Raw genomic sequence first — 26,596 nt, 5'->3', positions numbered from 1 at the left:
AGAACTATTGTAAAACTGCCTTCCAAAGAGTTTGCTTATCTCTCAGCTTGTTATCTCTGCCAATTTCATAGTTGACAATGTTACCTCATTGTTTTAATTTGCATTCTTTTGATGAGTGTTACAGTTTATATTAGCAATCATTTGCATTTCATTATCAGAGCGCTGCTTGCAAATTTTTTGTCCACTTTTCTATTGGATACTTTTTTATTTGAAAGAACTCTATGCAATGAATAAATTAACCCTGACTTACATATAAAGTGTATTACAACTTGGTCAAATATGTTGTAAACTTATTTTCTCAGTTTTTTGTTTCTGGTGCTTTTGCACATAGTATTTTTGATTTTTATGTAATTAAAACTAATTTTTTTTTTTTTTTTTTTTTTAGTGAGTTCTGGCTTTGGTATCTTGCTTAAGCAAACAGGCTTTTTTTTAACACAAGATTATATTTTTTAAAGTTACTTATGTTTTCTTCTAACATTCTGAGATTTACTTTTTATGTTTTTGATCTATGTGGAGTTAATTTTTTTTTAATGCATGTAGATCCAGCTTTCTTCCCCCAGAAAGTTAGCTACATGCTTCAACATTATTTATTAAAAATTCTTTTTTTCTTCATTGATTTGAAATGCCACTTTCAGGTGTCAAACTGACTAGGTAAGTTTCTTTATTCTTTGCCCCTATATTCTGTTCATTGATGAATCTGTGCATTTTAACATGTAGCATATCTCATTACACTTTATTTCTGCTTTTTAAAATATATAACAGTATATTATGCCATGTACATTTCTTGAGAACATTTTCTTTTACATGAGTGCATATCTAAAGGAACCCTCCAAATGAGTTAGATGTGAAATATAGCCCCAAGATAATAAAATAAAATATTAAATGGAGTCATTTTGTGTGGATATCAAATCATAGAATATTAAAAAGCTGACATTCATCAGTCCATGTTGTAGAGGAGGGACATGTACACCAAAAGCAACAGTTTTAATTCTGGAATTCATTCCTACCTATTCTGATTCTCCATGGCCCCAGAAGCCAGCAGAACCTGGATCAATGTGAAAAATCAATCATCTCCCTCCACTAAGAGAAAATGGTGTGGAAAGCCTTAACTTTCTTCTAGTTTCTTCAGTGAGTTTTACAAAATAGAGCAAAGAAAAATATTAATATTGTGCATAATATTAACATTATGTACACAAAAGTGTTCATTCTCCTTGAAAATTAAAATGAGACTTTGGAAAACATTTTTGTTTGTTTGTTCATCTATTGTTTAGGAGAAAGCAGGATGGCGATCTGAGGATTTATATAGAAAACCAATGTGTTTGTGTTTTGGGTGAATATAGAGCTTTGTACTTTTTGAAACTAGACTAGATCAATGGTTCCCAAATAGTTGTCATTGGACCAGTGATGAACTAGCTACAGTCAGAGTTAGGTAGCCTGGGAAAAGCTAAAAATTAAGTTTATCCTAAGACAATCACATTTGTTTAGTTAGAACTTGGAAAAGTAGGGGACTTACTATAAAAATCAGAATTAGATTTCAGTAGTTTCAGTAGACAAAGATTTCCTAGGATCTTTTCAGTGGCTTATAATTAGTCAAGTAAACTAGAATAGGTGATAAGATTGAAACTGTTTTGGTGTCATTTCGGGGGCTCCAAAGAGCTCCAGTACCACAGTCTTTTATGTCTTAATGCAGAAAGAATTGAGTGTGAGCCAAAGTGATAGGTAGATGATTTATTAGAATGGCGGAGGGCATCACCAATGCAATTAACATGAACTTGGGCAAACTGGGAGATGGTGAGGGACAGAGAGGCCTGTCATACTGCAGTCCCTGGGGTCTCAAAGAGTTGGATACGACTGGGCAACTGAACAACAGCATTAGGATAGGATGCTTGTTAGGCTTACAAATGGATACTGTGCCCTGAGAACCTTAATGGGCTAAAGTTTTATAATCAAAGGAAAAGTGGGGAGTGGAAGAAGAACTTCTTTGACTTTCTTGAGTAGACGTCATGCTTTCATCTTCAGCTCCTTTTCCATGTTAAGCAGGGGAGTTTTCTTCTTCCTGAAAGGTCAAGTTAGGTTCACAAATTATTGTTTTTTAATGTGTGTAGAGAGCATATCCTAGGGATCATTAACTTATGGAGCTCACTGGGCAGGATGTGAGGCTCATGCCACTATTGTTTTATTGTTTGGGGTCTTGTGCTTCTGCTGCATAGTTTTATTGCTAAGCAAGTTTGCTTGGTTTTGTGGTTAAGCAAACTTGTTTTCTTGAGTAATCATTAACTTACAGGGGTCTCCTATATTTTTCTACTTACAATCTCCTAGTGGGATTAACTATTTAACTACCTACTTCATGCCTTTACTTGATTCCTGTCAAGATCTTATAGAAATTTTCTAGTATTTATGAAAGATTTTCTGTCACAGAGAAACCAGGGTGTGAAAAAAAACTATGTCATCGTTGGATGTTGGTGCGTCCGTGTTTCCTAGGTTGAAATCTACACCCAACATAGTACCTGAATGTTTTACTTTGAGCAATTAATTTTATTAGGGTCCTTGAATTGTAGTCAGTCAGAAATGGAGGTGACTCCAAGGATTATGCTGTCCAGCAAATTTGACACTGAGCTTCGTGGAGTCTGGAATTCCTTGGATTCCCTCAAAGGCAGCCTGTGCGAACAGACAGGCACTCATGCCAGCTTCAGTCAGAACAGTTTCATTTTTATGTTTGTATACTTGCAGCTTCTCTAAATTTACATTTTAAGACAGTGTGCTGGATTATTCAAAACAACAACAAAATTTTTTGAAAACAACTTATCAGTTTTAATTTCCTCATTTTGAAGAAGAGAAAATCATAGCCTATAAATGTTTAATTACAGGTCCAAGATTCTACATCTAATTAAAGACAGAACCTGAAATTAAACCCTTAACCTCTTAACATCAATTTGGCTATTTTTTATATTCTCACAAGATCTCATCATTTAATCTAATTTATTTGACTAATAATTTATTTGGTTTGAATGGAGGTCTTCCCATCCTGTAGCAGGAATTTCTTGCCTTTCGAGAAAAGTTAACCTTAGTATTTCATGAGTGTAGCTGTGAATTATATGCTGGCTTGTATTTCTTTGCTCGTGTTCATCTCAGTTTTTTAATTAGATGGCCGGGTCCACAGACAGTATGTTAAACAAAGTAATTCAGGATTTATCTCCTCTTTCCTGCCACTATGCTTTATTATTAATATGTTGGTAGAAGAAGAGATGTATCTTTTTTTTTCTCCCTTTATCTTAATCCTGGGAAATAACAAATTTGTCCCCAAGACTGAAGAAGGGCTTCCCAGGTGGCACTAATGGTAAAGAACCCACCTGCCAATGCAGGAGATGTAAGAGATGTGGGTTTGATCCCTGGGTTGAGAAGATCCCCTGGAGGAGGGCATGGAACCCACTCCAGTGTTCTTGCCTGGAGAATCCCATGGACAGAGGAGCCTGGTGGGCCACAGTTCATAGGGTCCCACAGAGTCGAACATCACTAAAGCAGCTTAGCACAGAGCACAAACTAAAAAAAGAAACTTAGTCAATCATATTTTGCTTTTCTCTATCAAGGTCATGGCAGTTGTTTGCAGACTTTCTTCTTAAACAGTCTTTTTCCAGATTCAAGTTGTGGATTTTATTCACAGAAATCCCACTATAGACGGACTTCTGCTCCATTGTTACATTGTTCAAAAAGCTTATATTACAGACATTTCCTTACTAGATTCATGCTGTCACAACAGGCATTAATATGCTCTAGACTCAAAGTTCTACTGTGGAAAAGAAGAATATGAGTGGAAAAAATGAGGTCTGAGCAGTGAGTAAGGTTTGCAATTATTTAGCATCCAACAAGTTCAGCAAACTTTATGCAAAGTCAATACTTTGCAATGAATTGCTAGAGGCTTTGTAAGGGATGCATGTGATCTGCCTCAAGGAACTTGTACTTATGGAGACAAACTCATAAATATAGTTGACCCCTGAACAACACAGGTTTGAACTGTATGCATCCACTTATATGTGGATTTTTAAAAATAAACACATACTACAGTGCCATACAATCTGTGGTTGAATTCGCAGATGTGAAACCATGGGCCGACTGTAAGGTTTTACGTGGATTTTTGGCTATGCAGAGGGCTGCCATCCCTAACTTCCACATTATTCAAGAATCAATTCTACATCTAAGTAAAATACCAGTGTTACAGGAAATGAAGTATAGTGGTCACTTCTCTTCCATGATTTTGCTTTCCTTGGTTTCATTTTCCAAGGTTTCAGTTACTTGTGGTCAACCAGGTTCTGAAAATATTAAATGGAAAATCTCAGAAATGAACAACTTATAAGTTTAAAATTGAGAGCTGTTCTGAGCAGCATGATAAAATCTTGGTCCACCCCTCTCCAGCACACCTGGTGTGTGAATCATTACTCTATTCAGAGTGTCCATGCTCTATCCACTGCACTCGTTTAGTCACTTAGGAGCCTTCTTGGATAGCACATCTGTCTAAGTATTGCAGCACTTGTGTTCACATAACCCTTGTTTTAGTTAATAATAGCCCCAAAGTGAAAGAGTAGAGACACAGGCAATTAGGATACTAGCCTACAGTGCCTAACTTATAAACTAAACTTTACAATAGGTATGTCCATATAGAAAAAAAAAAAAAGCATAGTATATATAGGGTTTAGTGCTATACACTGTTCCAGGCATTCGCTGGTGGTCTTAGGAATTATAGTCTGTAGGTAAGGAAGAAATGCTAAATAGAACAGCAACTTTTAAATTGTGTAAAAGAAAACCAATTCAAAATAGATGAACGGAATGTTTAATTTATGTCATCTACTTCATAAATATTAATATAATATGGTTCCAGCTTTCCAATAACTTATGTTCTTAGTGGTGGAGACAAATGCGTAAACAAATTGTTCTTTTCACTCAGAACTGAAAATCTGCGGGGAAAAAAGAGGTAATTGTAGCAAATGTACACTGCAACAAAACCCTAAAGTATATGCAAGCATTCAATATGTAAGAAAGTATACCAAACAAAAATTAAAGTAGCTCATCATCCTCTAAAGAAACCACTGTGACTGTTCAGTGCGTATCATACCCAACTCTCCTCTCTCTCTCTCCACACACACGCACATGCACTCAACCATTTACTATAAAGCACCCTCACAATCACCAGTCAGGATATATCCACTTATATGCCCTTTTCAACAGCTACAATTCCCCACTGACGGATATTTTAGTTTCTAAATTTCACAACTACAGTAAATACTTCAATGACATGAGTTTGTACCAAGAAAATGTGCATTTACAACTTCTATATTACTCTTCAAAATGCTACTCTGATTATATTCCCTCTAAAGCTCAACATTCAGAAAACTAAGATCATGGCATCTGGTCCCATCACTTCATGGGAAATAGATGGGGAAACAGTGGAAACAGTGTCAGACTTTATTTTTTTGGGCTCCAAAATCACTGTGGATGCTGATTGCAGCCACGAAATTAAAAGACACTTATTCCTTGGAAGGAAAGTTATGACCAACCTAGATAGCATATTAAAAAGCAGAGACATTACTTTGCCAACAAAGGTCCATCTAGTCAAGGCTATGGTTTTTCCCGTGGTCATGTATGGATGTGAGAGTTGGACTGCGAAGAAAGCTGATCGCTGAAGAATTGGTGCTTTTGAACTGTGGTGTTGGAGAAGACTCTTGAGAGTCCCTTGTACTGCAAGGAGATCCAACCAGTCCATCCTAAAGGAGATCAGTCCTGGGTGTTCATTGGAAGGACTGATGCTAAAGCTGAAACTCCAATGCTCTGGCCACCTCATGCAAAGAGTTGGCTCACTGGAAAAGACTCTGATGCTGGGAGGGATTGGGGGCAGGAGGAGAAGGGGACGACAGAGAATGAGATGGCTGGATGGAATCAGCGACTCGATGGACATGAGTTTGAGTGAAATCCGGGAGTTGGTGATGGACAGGGAGGCCTGGCGTGCTGTGATTCATGGGATCGCAAAGAGTTGGACATGACTGAGTGACTGAACTGAACTGAACTGAACTGAGTTCTTGCCTGGAGAATCCCAGGGACAGAGGAGCCTGGTGGGCTGCTGTCTATGGGGTCGCACAGAGTCGGACACGACTGAAGCGATTTAGCAGCAGCAGAAAGGCAAAACTAAGCTCCAATACTTTGGCTGAAACTACAATACTTTGGCCACATAATACAAAGACCCCTTGGAAAAGACCCTGATGCTGGGAAAGATTGAAGGAGGGAGGAGAAGGGGACGACAAAGGATGAAATGGTTGGATGGCATCACCAGCTGGATGGACATGAGTTTGAGTAAGCTCCTGGAGTTGGTGATGGACAGGGAAGCCAGGCATGCTGCAGTCCATGAGTCGCAAAGAGTCGGACACAACTGAGCGGCTGAACTGAACTGAGGAAGGCAAAATTCAGCTCTGCTTCAAGCCCCAGGAAAGACCCAAATTCCTAAAGGTGGAAAAAATATATTTACTAAGTCAAGGTTTGGTCAGAAATACACTTTTTAGGGATTTGCTTGAGGAGGAAACTCAGAAGCCAGTTCTGCCAGAAGAGGAAATACACATGAAGGACGACTTTTTATGAGTCAGTAAGGAAAGTGAGGCACTAATCCCGGTTCGGGTAGAATTCTGGGTCCAAGCCCCTGCCCTGGGACTGAACCAGCACCAGCCTCGACTGGGAGAGTGCCCGGGGAAGCAGGAGCCCAGGGGGAGTCGCGCCCTCTGGTGGTTGTTTGTGGGAGGCTCAACTCCTGGTCACTCTCCCCAACGCCCTCAGTTTCTTCCTGGGATAAAGAATGTCTGAAAAGTTGGGAGGATTAATAGGGAAGGGAATAGGGAAATAGGAGTGAGTCTATGACACCATTCACTGTGGAAATAGGTACAAACCAAAAAAGGGGGGTGGGGAAACAGGTAGAACACCAGGGAAAGTCAGGGGAAAAGGATGAAGAGAAGTTCTGTTTTAAACATGGCAAGTGGGTTTTTCTTGTTTGCCCCAACTTGCACACATTCCTGAGGCTTGGCACCTTCCCACTTTGCTATCTGGGACCCGATTCAGGCCTAGGCTTGATGCAACAGAAGGGGGCTTTTGTTAATGTGTCTCAAGGCAGAGGAAGACACAGGCTCTTTCAGCACATGTCAGCCTGGGGACACATGGGATGTGCTGAGAGAGGCCCCACTACAGGGCATGGAGGCTAAATGAGGCCAAGTGCCCATGACGGGGAGGAGTGAGAGCAGGTTCAGAAAGAGGTATTTCCTCCCTGGTGAAAAGAACTGGCCTGTGACACACCCAGAGGACCTAAACAGAAAGACCCATACCCCTCAAAAGAAGTACCCATCTGTCTGAGAACCCCTTTTGCTGTTAAACCTGAACTGAAAATGTCCTCTGGACTTTGTGTATGAGACAGGACAATGGTAAAGTAGTTTGATAATGTACTCTAGCCCTTCTCCCTGGAGAAGGAAATGGCAACGCACTCCAGTATTCTTGCCTGGAAAATCCCATGAACAGAGAAATGTGGTGGGCTATAATCCATGGGGTAACCAAGAGTCAGACATGACTTAGTGACTAAACAATAACAATAACAGCCCTTCTTCTTTCCACTAAGTGGAGTGTAAGGTCAAGACTGTTTCTTACAGAAACAGACTCTCAGACATAGAAAATAGCTCTGTGGTTGCCCAGGGGGAAGGGGGAGGGATGGAGTGGGAGGTTGGGGTTAGCAGATGCAAACTACTATATATAGAATGGATGTGTGTGTGTGTGTGTGTGTAAAACAAGGTCCTACTGTGTAGCACAGGGAATTATATTCAATATCCTGTGATAAGTCATAATGAAAAAGAGTATAAGGACTTCCCTGGTGGTCCAGTGGTTAAGAATCCACTTTGCAAAGCCAGGGGTACAGGTTTGATCCCTGCTCCAGGAAGATCTCATATGCCGAGAAGCAGCTAAGCCCATGTGCCACAACTACTGAGCCAGTGCTCTTGAGTCCAGGAGCTGCAACTACTGAGCCCACATGCTGCAACCACTGAAGTCTGGTCACCTAGAGCCTGTGCTCCACAACAAGAGAGTAGATCCTGCTCGCTGCAACTAGAGAAAGCCTGCAAGCAGCAAAAAAGACCCACTACATCGAAAAGTAAATAAATAAATATTTTTTAAAAAAGGAATATAAAAAAGAACATATACGTATGTATAGGGGCTTCCCTGATGGCTTCATGGTAAAGAATCCACCTGCCAATGCAGTAGACACAAGAGACGTGGGTTTGATCCCTGGGACAGGAATATCCCCTAGAGCAGAATATGGCAACCCACTCCAGTATTCTTGCCTGGAGAATTTCATGGACAGAGGAGCCTGGCAACTATAGTCCATGGGGTGGCAAAGAGTCAGACATGACTGAGTAGACACACATGCTCATGCATACATATGTATAACTGAATCACTTTGCTGAATAGCAGAAATTAACACAACATGGCAAATTAACTATACTTCAGTTTGAAATCCTGTTTCTCTCCCTCCTCCTCCATAACTTCAAGGCTTTGCTTCAAACAGAATAAGATCTCAGTTAAGTCTTTATTAAATAAACAGGGGTAAGAATAAATGAATAAGCCATTCATCTGTGTTCTTCCCATTGGCTGCTGTCCACAGTAGGCCCATTATCAGTAGTGCATCATTGTTAAACAGATGAATGAGCAAGTGAACTCTTGAGACCCCAAGCTGGTGGTTGCTAAGCTGGTGGGAAGCTGAAAGATGTTGCATAAAGGCTTGCCTAGGTTGAACCACTGGTGGGAACTTGGCTCAAATACAGGATGTGGGCTGAGTGCGTCTTGCCTTCCTATTTTTGAGGGTGGGGGTTGAGCACTGAAAGCGACTCTGATTTGTTAGTGGGCCCCATGCAGGGGCCGCTAGATCTGCAGAATTGAAAGTTGAGGGAGGAAGGCAGAAAAGAAGGATGTAAGCACCAGCCAGAGATGAAAAGCAAGCTGTTGTGAGGGGTTCATGCCATAGAAGCTGGGGTCAGATTCCTTGAGGGGCCTGAGACAAGCATACATCATTGCCCATGGACCTGCTCCAATTCTTGCAGATGCAGGTCAGAGAAGACCAAAGTTCTTTATACAATAGGGATAATAAGATGACCTCCCCTGTGGAATTGTCTGAGGGATTAAATTTGATCATACACGTGACGCATTTAGTATAGTACCTGGACGAGAATGAACACTCAATAAATGTTATTTTTCAACACCTTCTGGATGTTTATTTCCATTTTCTGTCACACTGGTGAAGGGAAGTAGAGAGCCATGGGGAGACAGAACCTGTGTAGTAGGGTGACCTTCCTGTGAGGTCACCACCCACCCACTGCCTGACCTTGAAACCCTGGCTGCAGGGAACCTGGAATCCACGTAGCTGCCCAAGTCCAGCTGTGGTTCCCTATGACACAGGTTAGGTTCTCCAGTAACAGGTGTGGAATCGCAGCACAAGTCATTTATCAGGAGTCATCACCTGTGAAAGGAAGGGAAGGGGCAGGACGGGGCAGAGGGAGAAGCTGCCTCATGATGCAGGCCTGACAAAGCTTTTTGGCCAACCTGGCCAGGAGCTCTAGAACAAGTGGTGTCCAACTGAGTTGTCCTCCTTCAGACTAAAATGCCTGGGCCTTTCTCCTCCCACCTAAATTAGTCCCCAAATAGGGGCTACCCTGGTAAGGGCATGACCTTGGGAAAGGGAGACATCTATACCTGAAGCAGGCCCTGAAACACCAGCAGCAAGATGTGCTTCCAAACACAAGTCCCTCAAACTCATGCTCCTGGAGAAAAGAGGTCTTTTATTTGTGACTCTCAGCCCTCCAGGCCTGACACACAGAGGCAGGTATTTATTACTCTACCTACTTTTTGATGAATGCCGTTTGCTAATGTGTTACTGTTCTCAGCATAGTTTCCTAGCCACGGGCTCATTTTGTTGCATGTTGGCATGAAGGGCCTTTGGGATAGACCTGAAGCAGATGTCCAAGTGGGGAGACTCACCAAGTTCATCCCACTGGCTGCTGATGGAGTGAGTCTCAGTGCTTCCAAATGGTCTGTTATGACTTAGACACAGACACAGGGGGAAGATGACCATATGAAGACAGAAGCAGAGATTAAAGTCACACTGCCCCAAGTTAGGGATTACCTGGGGCTGCCAGAGCTGGAGGAGACAAGGAAGGGTCCTTCTTTAGGGGCTCTGGAGGAAGTGTGACCCAGCCAATATCTTGATTTTGGACTTCTGGCCTCCAAAACTTTTTGGAGAACAGATTTCTTGTTTCAAATCAAAATAAATAAATATACGATCTGTTACATGTGGACCTGAAAGACCTTTCCCAGATAGTCTGAAAGCAGGGTTGGGGAAGCGTTGGAAGGGAGCTGGCTGAAGGAAAGTCGTTATTCCCAGCATTAGAAGACAGGCACCAAGTGGGGAAAAGTGCTCAGAGGCACTAAGTTGGGGGAAAAGAATGATATGGCTGAACATAAAGAACAGCCTGAGAAGGAAAAACACCTGGACACGCCTTCTGTTACCAGCAACAGCTTTATCTTAGGTAAATTATTTCCCCACTCTGAGTTTCAGTTCCTCCACCACGTGCCAATGTATTTACACTCAGCTCCATATCCTGGTAACTAGTACAGAGGCTGAAATGCACTGTACATTTAAAAAGGGTTTGTGACCACTTCCAGTTATGACTGCATAAACCTCATGCCGTAAACTAGAGAACTAGATCAAAATGTGAAAGCATTAGTTCACATATTTAAATGCAGGCGAACAGTAGGTGGCATGCAGTGCAGAACTGTGAAATTAGAGAGAAGGAAAACAAGTGAGGTGAGCCCAGCTGCTCCCCTGGATTTCTGCCTTGGGACCATTTCCTGACTGCAGCACAAGGAAGGGTAACCTATTAGGAGAATCATGGTCTACCTGAGCTGAGAGGACAAAGATTGGAGTTGGAAGAGGCTGGGAGATACAGAAATTGTGCAATAGAGTCCCAGAGACTAGGGAGCAATACGGAAAAAGAGCTTCAGAAATCCGTGTTTCCTCTGGATCCTTACTGAATGCGAAGTGTACGCACAAAGTGTTAAACTTCAGAAGAATGGGTGAAGATGTATCACAGAGGGGAAAAAACAAAAACAAAAACACCACTAGAGAGCTGAAAACTAAACAACCACTAGAGCTTGCACAGGGCTGGGAGACATTAAATAAGTAAGACTGGCTAGAGCAGAAAGTCTTGGTTGAGAGTTGGTAAATTAAATCGGGACCTCAGAAGGTTCAATCCTTGGTAAAGGACATGCTGGCCCAAAGACAGCTGGAGACCTCCTCTAACAAAGCTTGAACACAAGCTTCAAAACCCTGAAGCCAATCTGCCAGTAAATTGACTGCCTGCCAACAAAATCTACACATTCAATGATGTAACACTTCCCGTGTTCAGCATCCAATAAAAAAATTACTAGATATGCCAAAATACAGGAAATATGACTAACAACCAGGATGAGAAGGTTATATGTATATAGACATAGAAAATGGAGATTGACACGCAAAGTCCTTAAAGCAGCTATAATTAGCATGTCCAGGGACTTAAAGGAAAACAGAAATATAACTGGCAACTAAAGAACGCTACTCACCATCTGGCCTTACAATGATTGAGTCATTAGCTGCTAAAGTCACTGACCTTCAACATGCCCTGAAAGGAGTTTAGGGCAGAAAACAGGAATGAGGCACTTTGTGCTCTGGGAAAATTGGCAGAACAGGCCTTCAGACAGATATTTTCAGGAGATGATTTTATGAACCCAATTTATTGCATCTTCCCATACTTAGAAAGCACTAAAATCATTAGCTAAGATATCCCTGCCTTGTGACTAGCAGCATGCGTGATTGAATGTACCCCCTTCTTCACAATCACATGTATGCCGTCTCCCCCTTCTTCTCACAAGCAGGCCCTCAGAGCTCTCTGAGAGACTGTCTCTATGGTTACAGTCCTCAGTAAGTCCCCAGAAAACACTGAAACTCCTATCTTTCACACTGTGTTTGTATACAAGTTGAAATAATGAAGAGAGAAATAGAAACCATAAAAAAAATGGAACCTCAAGAGCTAAAAAATAAAATATTCAAAATGATGAATTCACTGGATGGGCATAAAAGTAGATTAGATCCTAAAGAAGAAAGTAAACTTGACACTTTACTGTACAGCAGAGATTGACACCAATTTGTAAATCAATTATGTTTCAAATTAAAGTAAAATTAAAAGAAAAAGTAAATTTGAAGGTGATGTAACAGAAACTGTCTAAAACCAGGAATGAAATCAGACAGGTGCCCTGTAAGTCATTCTAAGGACATTGACTTCTACACTGAGTAATGTGGACACCATTGGATAGTTTTGATGAGAAGAGTGATACCATCTAATTTACATTTATAGGATCATTTTGGTTGCTGTGTTGAGAATAGACTAGAGGCAAAAGGGTAGATGCAGGTGGTCTGTCAGGGGAATGCTACATTATTCTGAGTGAGAGAGAATGATGGTTTAAACCAGGTTAGTAGCAGCAGGAGCAATCAGTTCTGTTCACTTCAGTCACTCAGTCGTGTCCGACTCTTTGCGACCCCATGAACCGCAGCACGCCAGGCCTCCCTGTCCATCACCAACTCCCAGAGTCCACCCAAATCCATGTCCATCACTGATGGCATTTTTTTCATGCACTGAATTTGGAATCAAGATTGATATCAAGGTGTATAATATACACTGAGCCATTAACTTCTTCTGGAGAGCAAGAACTATACGTCAGTAAGATATATATGGCAGGAAACCTAAGTACTTAAACAAATAGAGGCTTATTTGTTTCACATAACTGGTCAGACCAAGGATGTTCAACTACTCAAGGTTACCATTAGTATCCCAGCCTTTTGCTGTCTTTCCCTTAAACCATACTTAACAGACCGTATCTTTGTCCTTTTCCTTGTGTCTCATGGTCCCAAGATAGCTGCTGTACTTCCAGGCATGATGTTGGTATTTCAGGAAAGAAGCAATGGCAAAAGGGCAAAGGAGGCTCTGGCAGTTGAATTTGTCCCTTTTAAGCCACGAAAGCAAAAACTTTCTTGGAACCCTCATCCAGAAAACTTCCCCTAATATCTCATTGGGTCAAATAGCCAAACTTAGGAGAATAGATTGCTACGTGTGGTCTAGGAAAATTGCAATTCAGTCCTTATGGTCTGAGTAAGACATCTTCTCTCCCCAAATTCAGAAGACTTCTGATAGCTAAACACATGGAGGTTTTTTAGCAGAGTAGAAGAGGCAAGCTGTAGGAAGAGTGTTAGGTTGGTGATAGACAATTTCTATCATAGATTGCTTTTTGCAGTTTGGTTACAAACCCTGCCCAGTGTTCGGCAGGTGTACATAATAAACATGTACTGCTGTGATGCTGGCATGAAGGCAGTGATTTTGGAAGACTTCATAAACAAGTTGACTGAAAGACAGAGGAGGGAGATGGAGGGGAGAAGGGTTGGCATGATTGGTTTCAGTTTGTTTAAAAAAAAAATGACCTGTGATGGGAGCAATGCTCTGGGGACTTGGATGAATATATCTTCCCCGACAGATGTTTGAAGCATTGAAGAATTGTCATTTTAAATTTCTAAATGTAGAGATGTCTAAAGATCTTCAGAGAGTTTCAAAGCTATACATGATCCTCAGGGCAGAGTCTGTAGAGATGGCAGGATAGGTTGGCCCTCTCATTCATTTTAGTTTACCTTGAGGAATGGGGGAGGTGGGGAAGTGTAGTGTGAAGAACCAATACAGTAGCCATGGGGGGGGGATGGACTTTATATTAAAACTGGAGGCAGAATTCCTTCTGGAGAAGAATTTTATTGTTACTAGCAAAATACTTGCAGAGTCACTCAATTTTACAAAGTTAGGTCTCAGAATCTGGTTTAGAGGGCAAAACATGAAACAAAAGAAACAAAACTTCTTTGTGAAATAAAATAAGAAACATTTTGAGTTCTGGCTGGTTGAACAGGAAAAGAGATAGAGGGAACCTGGGAACTGGTTAGGAAAGGGGGAACATTAAAATAAATGGGAGACAGTTATATAACCTTCCTAGCCAGTGGGCTTTACGCCCTCTCCTCAACACAGCTTTCAAATGGCAGAGCCAGGAATCCAAAAGCCTGGTGCTCCTTTTACCTCCAGCCTTCCCCAGTCAGCACGAAAGAAAGAGTTCGAGTCTGAGCTGGGAGGCGGTTGGTTGGTCATTCACAAACCCTCCCATCTCCATCTATGGAAAGATTTTGAGGTGAAGGCGCACCTCAGTCGTGAACTAAAATGTCAGGTGCTCTGGCAGGAAGCGCATAATGACCTTGGGGAACAGTTTCCTCTGGTTAGTGCTGTGGGTGAGGGTTCCACCTACTTCCCCAGAACAAGCTGGTAAACAACCATCCCCCCTCCTAACCTCCCCCCACCCCCTCCCGACACACACAGGTCTCTTGCAACCAGGACTCTGTTGTTCGGGCAACCGATACTTTCCATTTCCTGATGAGCAGGGGACTTTGGGCCCCTATAGAATCAGTAACAATTTGTATTTGGTTTCCTTTGTATATTACAAAAGCGGGGGGGGGGGGGGGGGGGGGGAAGCAACAACAATAAAAAGAGCATTCACCATGGGACTCTGCTCACGGTTTCTCACCTACTCGAAACTTGATTGCTGCTCAGACCTCACAGTCTTCATGTGGTCCATGATGGTGCTGAGTACTGTTAACTTCTGCTTCCTCTCGGCTACAAGGACACTCATAAACTCTGTATATGGCAATAATCTCAGCTTGGAGAGTCCAGTTACTCAAAGCACGTTTATAACTAAAATTCCCCTTGGTCCTCGCAAGAAGCCTGCAGTTTACATCGGTGGGAACTCCTCTGAACACTTGAGAGGGTGTCTCCTCGAAGCCAGGTTCAGGTTTGTGGGGTTCAATCCACAACACCCAGCAGCTTGCCAGGGACGCAGGAGACGCTCAGGAAATGACAGCTGCATGACGAATTGTTAGAGTGAGATGTAAAGTGAGGAGAGAAGGGGAGAAATGAGGACGTAGGCTGCAACTTTGTTCAACTCTTAGAAGAGTCTGATATAGGCATCCACTGGGACGGAAGCAGGTCCCTATCCTTGAGTCTGTATGTCATCCCAAGAGTGCCAGCTCCCTGAGGGCACTGGGTCTGTGTGGCTCCATTCAGCAGAGTGCAGTTTTGGGGACACGTGTTAGTTTGGTTTGGTTCAGTTCAGTTCAGTCGCTCAGTCGTGTCCGACTCTTTGCGACCCCATGAATCACAGCACGCCAGGCCTCCCTGTCCATCACCAACTCCCGGAGTTCACTCAAACTCATGTCCATAGAGTCGGTGATGCCATCCAACCATCTCATTCTCTGTCGTCCCCTTCTCCTCCTGCCCCCAATCCCTCCCAGCATCAGAGTCTTTTCCAGTGAGTCAACTCTTCCCATGAGGTGGCCAAAGTATAGTATGTATAGCTAAATAGCCATGAGGCACCTGTGTGAGCCTGTGTATGTGTACATACACACATCTTTGTGTATCCATCTCTTTAAATATGACCAAGGCATAAGGCAAACTCATATTGTCTGCAGGAGCCCAAGGGTAGGACAGGAAAGCAGTCTGGGAGGCCCAAGTGGGCAGCCTCGATTGTGAGGGAGATGCCAGTCCTGCCCCCGCCTCTCTACCCGACCTCCTTTCTCTTCTCCCTGCCCCTTGTGGCCTGCTGCCTTTTCTCACTTACTTGTCTTTCAGAGTCTTTCATCGTTTCCTTCGCTTCCCCGACACATTGGCCATGGTCAAGGTTGTTCAGCACAGCTCCTTTCTGAGCCGGGCTGGGGTGAGGGGAGAAGAAGAGACTCGTGGGTGTGTGTTGGGGGCTCTGATGTCAGGGTGGACGTGGACAACTGGAGGTCAATGTCCTTAATCAGTCAGCGAATAAGTACTTATTGATCTCTCTTCTAGGGCTGTGCTGAGTGCTCACTGCTTTCTGTGCTATCTGCTCATTGAGGGAAAAAGGGAAAAAATTGAAGACAGTTATCTATCAGACCCCTTCACTGGGCTAAAGACAAGGGCTCCTGAAAGCCACTAACTGGCTGTGTGATGACAAGGCTGCACTCACACACGTGCACAGACTGGGAGGCTGCAGACTGGCAGGGATTTTCCTACTGCTGAGACTGTACCTGCAGAGGTGGCGGCCCTTGAGAGGACTGCTTGGGCCATAGCAACGCCTCTGAACCTGTTCCTTCTGACTGGACGTTCTACAAGCCTGGGTTCTTTCTGTCAATGAATGGCCAGAATATGGTGAATGACACAAATGAGATAGAGAAAGAGATTTTACTGCAGGCAATACAGGTATTTTATTGCAATTTTGACAAGGAGAAGAGAAGTTAAAATCAGTGAATTAAAAGGTACTGAAATGAAAGGACTTCTCTGGTGGTCCAGTGGTTAAGACTGTGTTTCCACTACAGGGGGCCCAGATTCCACCCCTCTCATGGAACTAAGATTGTACATGCCACATAGTGTGCCCAAAAGAAAATTTACTGAGATGAAAACATCTCAGTAAAAGTGTTATAAAAGATTACTGTCCAAAATAGCAAAAAGGTGATAGAAGATGTACTATGTTGTAAGAAAAGCTATCGGATTGAGAAGACTTCATAAGAATAGTTCAGTTTATTCATTTGTGGCTCATCTAGAATGAACTTAGAATTATTATTATTAAACTTATTATGTAAGTTTGTTTAGTCATCCAGAGTCTCAGACCAAACTCTGATTCTGAAATGTCAGTTACTACAGTCATGAGACTGAGGGTTTTTTATTTTCCTAGGTTGGATAAGAAAAATATGCAGTTCTACGAAAATGTACAAATAAACAAGGAGACAATAAACAGGTAACTGTGGGGTCAGTACTTTTGGTAAATTGTGTTCATTCAGGTAAAGTGATTTATCTTCATGGTGCTGCTCTGGTTGGGCTTCCCCAGGGGCTCAGCAGTAAAGAATCCTCCTGCAATGCAGGAGACACAGGAGACTCGAGTTTGATCCCTGGGTCAGGAAGATCCCCTGGAGAAGGAAATGGCAACCCATTCTAGTATTCTTGCCTGAAAAATCCCATGGGCAGAGGAGCCTGGTGGGGGTCCATGGGGTCACAAAGAGTCAGACATGACTGAGCACACACGCATGCGGCTCTGGTTTTGTTCTACCTGCTTGCCAAATTTAGCAGGTGGATCTGTCTGATTTGCAAGACTCATTTACATGTTTAGAAGATTCGCTTGTTGGATTAATATATCTTCCCTGCCAGAAGTCTGAAGCGTTGGACAACTGGTCATTAAAATTTTTTTAATGTAGAAATGTCTAAGGATCTTTGAGGAATTACAGAGACATACATGATCTTCAGAGCACCTTCTTTACCTCTACAATGGTGAATGGTGGAGTTTTTTTCCTACCATTTCAGTAGAACTGTCTACTTTAACTCTAGGGGATCACTTATATCTCTGAGGAATTTTAGTTGCTGGGACACTGATTACGGTAAGCCTCTGTCCCATATAGAGAAAAGCAACAACAAAACCCACATAGACTTTGAGGAATTCCTTCATGTGGAAGGTAGGGCATTCAAGCAGACTGGCCTGAATCATACAGGATATCTATCGGAGGACATCAGGGAAGGCTTTGAGGACCAGACCACTTACTTGTCAGTTCCATAGAAGACTCCGCAGAAACTGCTGGTGGACTCACCCGCAATGCCTCAAGAACCTGGAGGCAATGTTCCCATCTCAGAGTGAATGAAAGCTTTGCTCTACCTAGCTGTGTGACCTTGGGCAGGTTTCTCAACATCTCTGAACTTGTTTCTTCATCTATAATGCAGATATTGTAACGCCTAGCTGAAAGGACTATTGGTAATGCTGATTTGAAATAATATTTGTAAGATGCTTAGCATAGTTTCTGGAATATATAAAGAGCTCAAACCATGAGAACTATCTGTTCCTGTCAAGTGAATAGCCAGGGAGAATTGGAAAACTCCTAAGTTAAAATAAAAGTTTAGGACTATAGTTCAACTCAACAAATATGTTCTAACCGTGTGCTAATGTTGTAGCCATAGCACTGGAGATTAATTCATATTTGTTCAATAAATATTTATTAAGCAGATGCTTGTCAAGGACATTGGTTATGCCTATTGGTCGCTCAGAGCCCTGAATTGTGTTGAAAGGCACTGTCAAATTCTTACTGTTTTGTTCTTTTTCTTTGGAATGTATTTTGCATTCAGAGAGATTTTTTAAAAGTAAGTAGATACTGTTAAGTGAAAGAAGCCAATCTGACGATGTACATGCTGCTGCTGCTAAGTCACTTCAGTCATGTCCGACTCTGTGTGACCCCATAGATGGCAGCCCACCAGCCTCCCCCGTCCCTGGGATTCTCCAGGCAAGAACACTGGAGTGGGTTGCCATTTCCTTCTCCAATGCATGAAAGTGAAAAGTGAAAGTGAAGTTGCTCAGTCGTGTCTGACTCCCAGAGACCCCATGGATTGTAGCCTACCAGGCTCCTCCATCCATGGGACCCTCCAGGCAAGAGCACCGGAGTGGGGTGCCATTGCCTTCTCCCGGTGTACATGCTACATGATTCCAATTCTATCACATTCTGAAAAAGGCAAAACTATGGAAGCAGTAAAGGAACCACTGGTTGCCAGGGATTACAGGGAGGGAGTGAGGCAAGAATAGGTTGGAACATAGGGGATTTTAAGGCAGTGAAACTATTCCATATGTTATTATAATGATGGAGACACATCATTACACATTTGTCAAAACCCGCAGAATTTACAAGACCAAGAGTGAATCCTAATATAAACTATAGAATTTAGTTAATAATAGTGTATCAATATTGACTCATCAGTTGTAACCAATGGAGTACATTGATGCAAGATACTAATAATAGGGAAAACTGGATTTGAGGGTGGGAGTGAAAGATCTGTATAGGAATTCTCCATACTTTCCATTCAGTGTTTCTATAAACCTAAAATTGCTCTAAAATTAGTCTATTAATTTTTAAGTAAGTAGAATTTTCACAATTCATTGTATATCCTATCTCCTGGAGATTAGATTTCATTCCACAGCTGGAATACATGTTTCTCCTTCATGTTTTTGGACTGTTCTGTATTTCTCTTAATCTCAGCATCTCCCTGTTATAGTATCTTTCCCACAAGAATGCAAACTTCGTGAGGACAGGGTCCATGGCTTATTTATCTTTGTGAGACTATGTCAGTCTTCTGTTCAGACCTCCCAATTTCTTCCCTTTCCATGTGTTTTGAGTATATTAACTCATTTAATACTTAAAACAGCCTTGTGAGGTAGGTCGGTCTTATCCTCATCAAATATGAGAAAACTGAGTCACAAAGAAACTTGTCCAGGGTAACAAAGCTAGGAATTGGCAGAGGTGGGATACCAACCCAGGTATCTGGATCCACAGTCTGAAGTTAAAAGTACCAGAAAACCCCAAAATGTTTTTTTTAATAAATTTATTTATTTTTTAAATGAAGGATAGTTACTTTACAGAATTTTGTCAATGGGAAGCCACTCCAGTACTCTTGCCTAGAAAATCCCATGGATGGAGGAGCCTGGTAGGCTGCAGTCCGTGGGGTCGCTAAGGGTCGGACATGACTGAGTGACTTCACTTTCACTTTCACACATTGGAGAAGGAAATGGCAGCCCGCTTCGGTGTTCTTGCCTGGAGAATCCCAGGGACAGGGGAGCCTGGTGGGCTTCCGTCTACGGGGTCACACAGAGTCGGACACAACTGAAGTGACTTAGCAGCAGCAGCAGCTGTCAAACCTCAATATGAATCAGCCATAGGTTTACATATATCCCCTCCCGTTTGAACCTCCCTCCCCAAAATGCTTTGAACCGCAGATTATACACATTTGGGGAGTGATGACATCATTTTAGGGTGCCTTAAATAAGCATATTTTTTATGCAATAATAGAATGGAAGAAAAAAGTGGAAGTACATTGCATGTAGTAGGACGGGTTTTGTTTTGTGAAACTTGTGTTGTTTTGTATATTACCTGTGTGTGTAATTGTGTTGGATGCCATGTAATATATACTTAGAAAGCTCACTGCCTTAATCTGTAAGACGAATTGTTACCACAGACAGGTAAAAAGAAGTGCAGGTCTGAGGCAACTCCAGGTTCCTGCCAGCCCAGCTGTACCTGGCTTCCATTCCCAGCAGATTTCCCCTTGCCTAGGATAGACCTCCTTACCTTTCACTGGGCCAGAACTGAGTCACCTGCCTGCTATAAATCATTCTCAAGAAAGGAGACTGGGACTGCCGTGATCAGATCTCATTGATCTGATATACCTCTGATCAAAGACTCTTTCAGAAAAAAAAAGAAAGAGAGAGAGAAAGAGAGACTGGGAGTTAAATAATCTAAGTGTTAGCCCTGAAAGAACTTGGAAGACCAAAAATTTTCCAATAAACTTTATGTCTCCTTAGAGGCAGGCACTTTGGGCAGACTACCGATGGACAGGGAGGCCTGGCGTGCTGTGACTCATGGGGTCGCAAAGAGTCGGACACGACTGAGCAACTGAACTGAACTGAACTGAACCCACCTTGTCATTCACTCATTTATTCAATCAAGAAACGTCTACTGATTACCTAATGTGTGCCCAACACTGTGCTAGGCACTGGCGACACCAGGATGAGCCAAAGAGACATGATCTATGCCTCCTGGGGATGACTCTAGAAAGGGAGAGCATGGTTGAACAACTAATCTCAAAAATACATGTATATCTATAAATTGTTAAGTGTTTTTAAGAAAACAAAGGAAAGAGGGTGATCTGATGTTATAACAGGAAGGTCTGATTTAAACAGAGAGAAGGCATCAGGTTTGATCAAACCTATCCAAATAGAGCAGGGACTGTAGTCCAGGAGAGAGATTTGAGAACTTTGACTTCAGGATCTCTAAAAGGTAGTCTTTGTTTCCAATATTCAGAGGTCTTTTGCTAACTCTGGCTATTGTTGATTATTCCTAGCAGATGTATGGGTCGTTGTTCAAGTCAATTTTTGCAGGAGATCAGAAGCCAAGACTTGAAGAACAGAGAAAGAGTTGAGCTTCTGTTCATCTCAGGTTATGAAGAGAAATTGTACAGGACTATGGCAAGCCACTCCAGTACTCGTGCCTAGAAAATCCCATGGATGGAGGAGCCTGGTAGGCTGCAGTCCGTGGGGTCGCTAAGGGTCGGACACGACTGAGCGACTTCACTTTCACTTTTCACTTTCCACTTTCACACACTGGAGAAGGAAATGGCAACCCACTCCAGAGTTCTTGCCTGGAGAATCCCAGGGAAGGGGGAGCCTGGTGGGCTTCTGTCTGTGGGGTCACACAGAGTTGGACACGACTGAAGTGACTTAGCAGCATGGACATTGCAGTGTTTTTGGGCTCCAAAATCACTGCAGATGCTGATTGCAGCCAGGAAATTAAAAGACGCTTACTCCTTGGAAGGAAAGTTATGACCAAGCTAGATAGCATATTAAAAAGCAGAGACATTACTTTGCCAACCAAGGTCCGTCTAGTCAAGGTTATGGTTTTTCCCGTGGTCATGTATGGATGTGAGAGTTGGACTGTGAAGAAAGCTGAGTGCCGAAGAATTGATGCTTTTGAACTGTGGTGCTGGAGAAGACTCTTGAGAGTCCCTTGGACTGCAAGGAGATCCAACCAATCCATTCTAAAGGAGATCAATCCTGGGTGTTCATTGGAAGGACTGATGCTAAAGCTGAAACTCCAATACTTTGGCCACCTCATGCGTCGAGTTGACTCACTGGAAAAGAGTCTGATGCTAGGAAGAATTGAGGGTGGGAGGAGACGGAGACGACAGAGTATGAGATGGCTGGATGGCATCACTGACTCGGTGGACATGAGTTTTTTGAGTGAACTCCGGGAGGTGGTGATGGACAGGGAGGCCTGGCGTGCTGTGATTCATGGGGTCTCAAAGAGTCGGACACGACTGAACTGAACTGAACTGATGGACATTGCTGTTCTGTACTGAAGAATCCATTTTTTGAAGATGTATTTTGCTGTGGTTTTGTTCTGATGCTTTGTGCCAAAAGATAGGATCACATCCTGTCCTTTGGGGCAGGGGTCCCCCACTGAATGTGAACACAGAGGCAGTTCTGTGTTCGGGGCATTTCCACTGTAGTCAGGTCTGCTGGTCCCTGCAACATGGGGGCAGACCTAGGAGCAGGCAGAGAAGTGCCAGGACAAGACCCCTCTGCAAACCCCAAGAGCAGTGATACTTAGTTTTTAAATTCTCTGTTTCGCAAAAATACCCTTTTCTTATCACAAAACCTTTAGCAAAATCCTAACAAATCTTATTTCCTGATCTCAGTTATCACCATACTGAACAGGAGATAGGGCCAACGTCCAAATTGGGCAAAACGACACAGGGGGATCAGTAGTTGTCTTGAGACAAACACGCATAACTGAGGAAAGAGAAAGTAACAGTTTGCTTCCCTATTGCAGATTCTGATGACAAGCAACTACCAGAATTCATTTTCAGAATGTGTAAATATTTCTTAACAGTTTCCCAGAAATCCCTGGAAACAGGAGCCTGGTCATAGATGGTACTTCTGCAATTAAAGGAGACAGAGTTGAGACTACATGTACATTAAAGGGATATGTGAAGTTTCGATATTTGGATTACATATCAATTCTTTCTAGTTTTCACAAGCACCCTGCTAAGTGATTCTGTTGTTTTAGGAGACTGAGGTATCAGTTCAGTTCAGTCGCTCAGTCATGTCTGACTCTTTGCGACCCCATGACGGCAGTATGCCAGACTTCCCTGTCCATCGCCAACTCCCGGAGTTCACTCAAACTCGTGTCCATTGAATCGGTGATGCCATCCAGTCATCTCATCCTGTTTTCCCCTTCTCTTCCTGCCTTCAATCTTTCCCAGCATCAGGGCCTTTTCCAGTGTGAGGGAGGTATAGAAAAAGCCTAACCCAAGACTGCAGGTAAGCAGCAGCCTGGGGCTAAGTCCATGCACCCAAGTCACTCTGCTGTGGGTCTTCTGCACCCAAGCCATGCTGCCTTCCTGAATAACACTTACCTGTTGGCTTCCTTTCAAGACCTTCAAGAAAAGGCTGGTGCATTTTCTTCCACTCCACAGGGAGTCTCTGGGACAACAGGCAGCGGGATAGAGTGGGAGGCGGCAACTATAAGAATGAGGGTGGGGGGCGGAAGTTTTTCTGGTTGAAACTGAGCCCTCTTTTTTTTATCCTTTAACTTTTCACTTCCTCATCTACAAATTAATCAACATCTATGACCATTTCCCACAAATAAAGCTCTTTTCCCATTTAAAGCCAGTCTTCTGCCAAAGCCCCTTCCATCTTCTCAACCCTCTCAGACCTTGTTCCACCTACCACTTCCTTGTACTCTACCTCTCCCTGCCAATCCCTGGTTCTGGCCCCTATTCCTGTAAACATGCTCTCATCTTCCCCACCTTAACCCACTTTAAACCCAAATCTCCCTCTAACTCCACTTCCTTACATCCCAATAATTTCTCAATTAATTCTCAATTTGCTTTGTTATTGTTCAGTTGGTAAGTTGTGTGCAACTCTTTGTGACCTCATGGACTGCAGCATGCCAGGCTCCTCTGTCCTCCTCCATCTCCCGAAGTTTGCACAAATTCATGTCCATTGAGTCAGTGATGCTAGCTAACCATCTCATCCTCTGCCATGCCCTTCTCCTTCTGCCTTTAATCTTTCCTGGCATCAGGGTCTTTTCCAACGAGTTGACTCTTCACATCAAGTGGCCAAAGTATTGGAGCTTCAGCTTCAGCATCAGTCCTTCCAATGAATATTCAGGGTTGTTTACCTTTAGGATTAACTGATTTGATCTTCTTGCAGATCAAGGGACTCTCAAGAGTATTCTCAACTTGCTTGCTGCTGCTGCTGCTAAGTCACTTCAGTCGTGTCCGACTCTGTGAAACCCCATAGACGGAAGCCCATCAGGCTCCCCCATCCCTGGGATTCTCCAGGCAAGAACACTGGAGTGGGTTGCCATTTCCTTCTCCAACGTGTGAAAGTGAAAAGGGAAAGTGAAGTCACTCAGTCATGTCCAACCCTTAGCGACCCCACGGACTGCAGCTTACCAGGCTCCTCCATCCATGGGATTTTCTAGGCAATAGTACTGGAGTGGCTTGCCATTGCCTTCTCCCAACTTGCTTAGGCCTCCATTATATCATCCAAACATCCTAATGTATACTTTTAAAAAACAACTTTTTGGTTTCACATACACACAAAGAAGTACATGTAAGTATATACTGCAAAGAAGAATGACCACATAGTGAGCACACCTATGCATCTGCCACCAGGTTAAGAAGTAAGACATTGTTAGCACCGCAGAAGCCCTATGATGTTCTCAATTATTACTTCCTACTTCCTCCTTCCTCCCTAACGTAGCATCATCCTGACTTCTCATTCCATATATTAGTTTTCCTTGTTTTTCGCTTTACATAATTGGAAACTTAAAATATGTCTTCTATTGTGTCTGACTGTTTTGCTCAACATTGTATTTGCGTGACGCAGCCATGCTATTGCATGCAGTAGTGGTTTATTCATCCTTACTGCTGTATAGTACCCCACTGCAAGAGTATGTTGTGATTCATCCGTGTCACTATTTATGGATGTGTGATGTTATTTCTAGTTCAAGGCTATTTCAAAAAAGATTCGACATGACCATTCTTGTATATAAGTTTATGGTGTACTTACACACAAATTTCTTCATCTGTTTTTAAAGGAAGGGAGTAGTTTGGATAAGACCACCATAACATAGATTGGGAAAATTGAGGCACAGTTATGTTCAACCAATTGGACAAGTTTATCATGAACAATTTCTGTGCTTACACAGAGAGGCCTAAGACATAAATGCAGCCAAGAGAAGGTACTTGATGAAGACTTGTGTCCTTGTGTATGGGAATTCACAGAGAATAGGGAACAGAAACGGGCTATGTAATTAAGTACAAAATTGCATAGGCCCAGAGAAGAGGCAACTTTTAGAACCTCTGGGTTAAGGCTAGACAGTTTAATACCAGGGCTCACTCTTGCTCACCCACGGTCTGTGACAGAAGAGTCACCTGGAGGCCATGCATGGAAAGGACAGGGGCTGTGGGTCTGGGGGTCATTGCTATAGATCCCAGACATATTTCTTGCACAGTGTCCTCCCCCTCCCCAATACCTTAAAATGAGGCTAAAACCTCTGTGAATGGAGAAATTTCAGATGGACTCTGTACTTCTCTATCTTTTCCCTAAAGATCCTGGGAAGCAGAGGGGAACCAGGGCAGACCCCTCTGGGAGCAAGTGGAGTTTATTAAATGCAAATTTTTACTTCTGACAGCAGAAGCTTGAAATCTGGGTGTGTACGTTGTTGCTCAGTCACTCAGTCGTGTCCAATTCCTTGTGACCCCATGGACTGCAGCATGCCAGGCTTCCCTGTCCTTCACCATCTCCTGGAGCTTGCTCAAACTCACGTCCATTGAGTCCGGGATACTCTCCAACCATCTTGTCCTCTGTCATCCCCTTCTCCTGCCTTCCGTCTTTCCCAGCATCAGGGGGCTTTCTACACCCTTTTCTGGGTGTGAATGGAAGCTCATAAAGCTGAGCGGCACAGAGGAGGAGTTGAAAGGCTGTATTCGGAAGTGGGGTTAGAAGGGGAGTGTAGCTAGCTGCCGCTGTCATCATCACTCAGTTCAGTTCAGTTCAGCTCAGTCGCTCAGTCGTGTCCGACTCTTTGCAACCCCATGAATCACAGCACGCCAGGCCTCCCTGTCCATCACCAACTCCCGGAGTTCACTCAAACTCATGTCCACCGAGCTGGTGATGCCATCCAGCCATCTCATTCTCTGTCGTCCCAGTCTCCTCCTGCCCCTAATCCCTCCCAGCATCAGTAGCATCATTTTATTATCACCATCCCTTAAATTTACACCACAGAAGAGTTTACAAAGAGCTTACTATTCTTGACTTTCACGTCTCTGCGTGGCAGGGTGGGGGTTTCCCTCCTTTGACTGAACAGGCGGGATGGAGGGCAGGGTCCAGGCCCTAAGTCTCTTTCCAGCACCCCCTCAGGAGCCCACAGGCTCCGGTCCTTTACTTGGAGAAGTGGAATCGGGAAAAGTGCAACGCAGGGATACGAGCCCCGCGGAGGACGCACACAGCGAGAGATCTGGAACTGGACGGAGGCTAAAGCCCTTGCAGGCGGTAGAGGTGAAGGGGTTGGAGAGGTGTGCAGGCGCTGAAAACCCCTTGTCGGGTACGTGCCCGAGCCACCTGGAAGGCGCTCCGACGCTCACGGAGCCGGCACTCCCGGCGCTTGCCGCGAAGGTAGAGGGAGACTTCGCGGAGACGCGGGCAAACTTTCCGGGGCGCCCCACGGAGGGCGAGAGCGAGGTGGTGCCGCCCCGCCGGGACGCGCGTCGGGTGCCCTCTGTCACCGCACGCCGCCCCGCCCGGGGCGCGGGGAAGAGCGGGCCCGCCCAGGTGCGCCGGGGGTTGGGCCGGAGTCCGG

At 43.5% G+C, this 26,596-nt stretch overlaps 1 long non-coding RNA gene across 1 annotated transcript; it reads right to left on the bottom strand.

Annotated features, from left to right (window-relative positions):
• Nucleotides 1-1,719: 1,719 nt before the first annotated feature.
• Nucleotides 1,720-26,589, bottom strand: LOC148778084 (uncharacterized). The gene is made up of 5 exons (XR_016037253.1): nucleotides 26,044-26,589; nucleotides 23,142-23,247; nucleotides 14,707-15,039; nucleotides 3,351-3,540; nucleotides 1,720-2,056 (listed from the first exon to the last, which is right to left on the bottom strand). It is a non-coding gene; the product is annotated as an uncharacterized LOC148778084 (long non-coding RNA).
• Nucleotides 26,590-26,596: the final 7 nt, after the last annotated feature.

This window comes from Moschus berezovskii, chromosome 4, assembly GCF_049115385.1.
Source record: "Moschus berezovskii isolate FMDL1 chromosome 4, NW_MosBer_1.0, whole genome shotgun sequence".
Lineage (NCBI taxonomy): Eukaryota > Metazoa > Chordata > Mammalia > Artiodactyla > Moschidae > Moschus > Moschus berezovskii.
The sequence above is the reverse complement of the archived record's forward strand: the minus strand, read 5'-3'. Positions and strand labels throughout refer to the sequence as shown.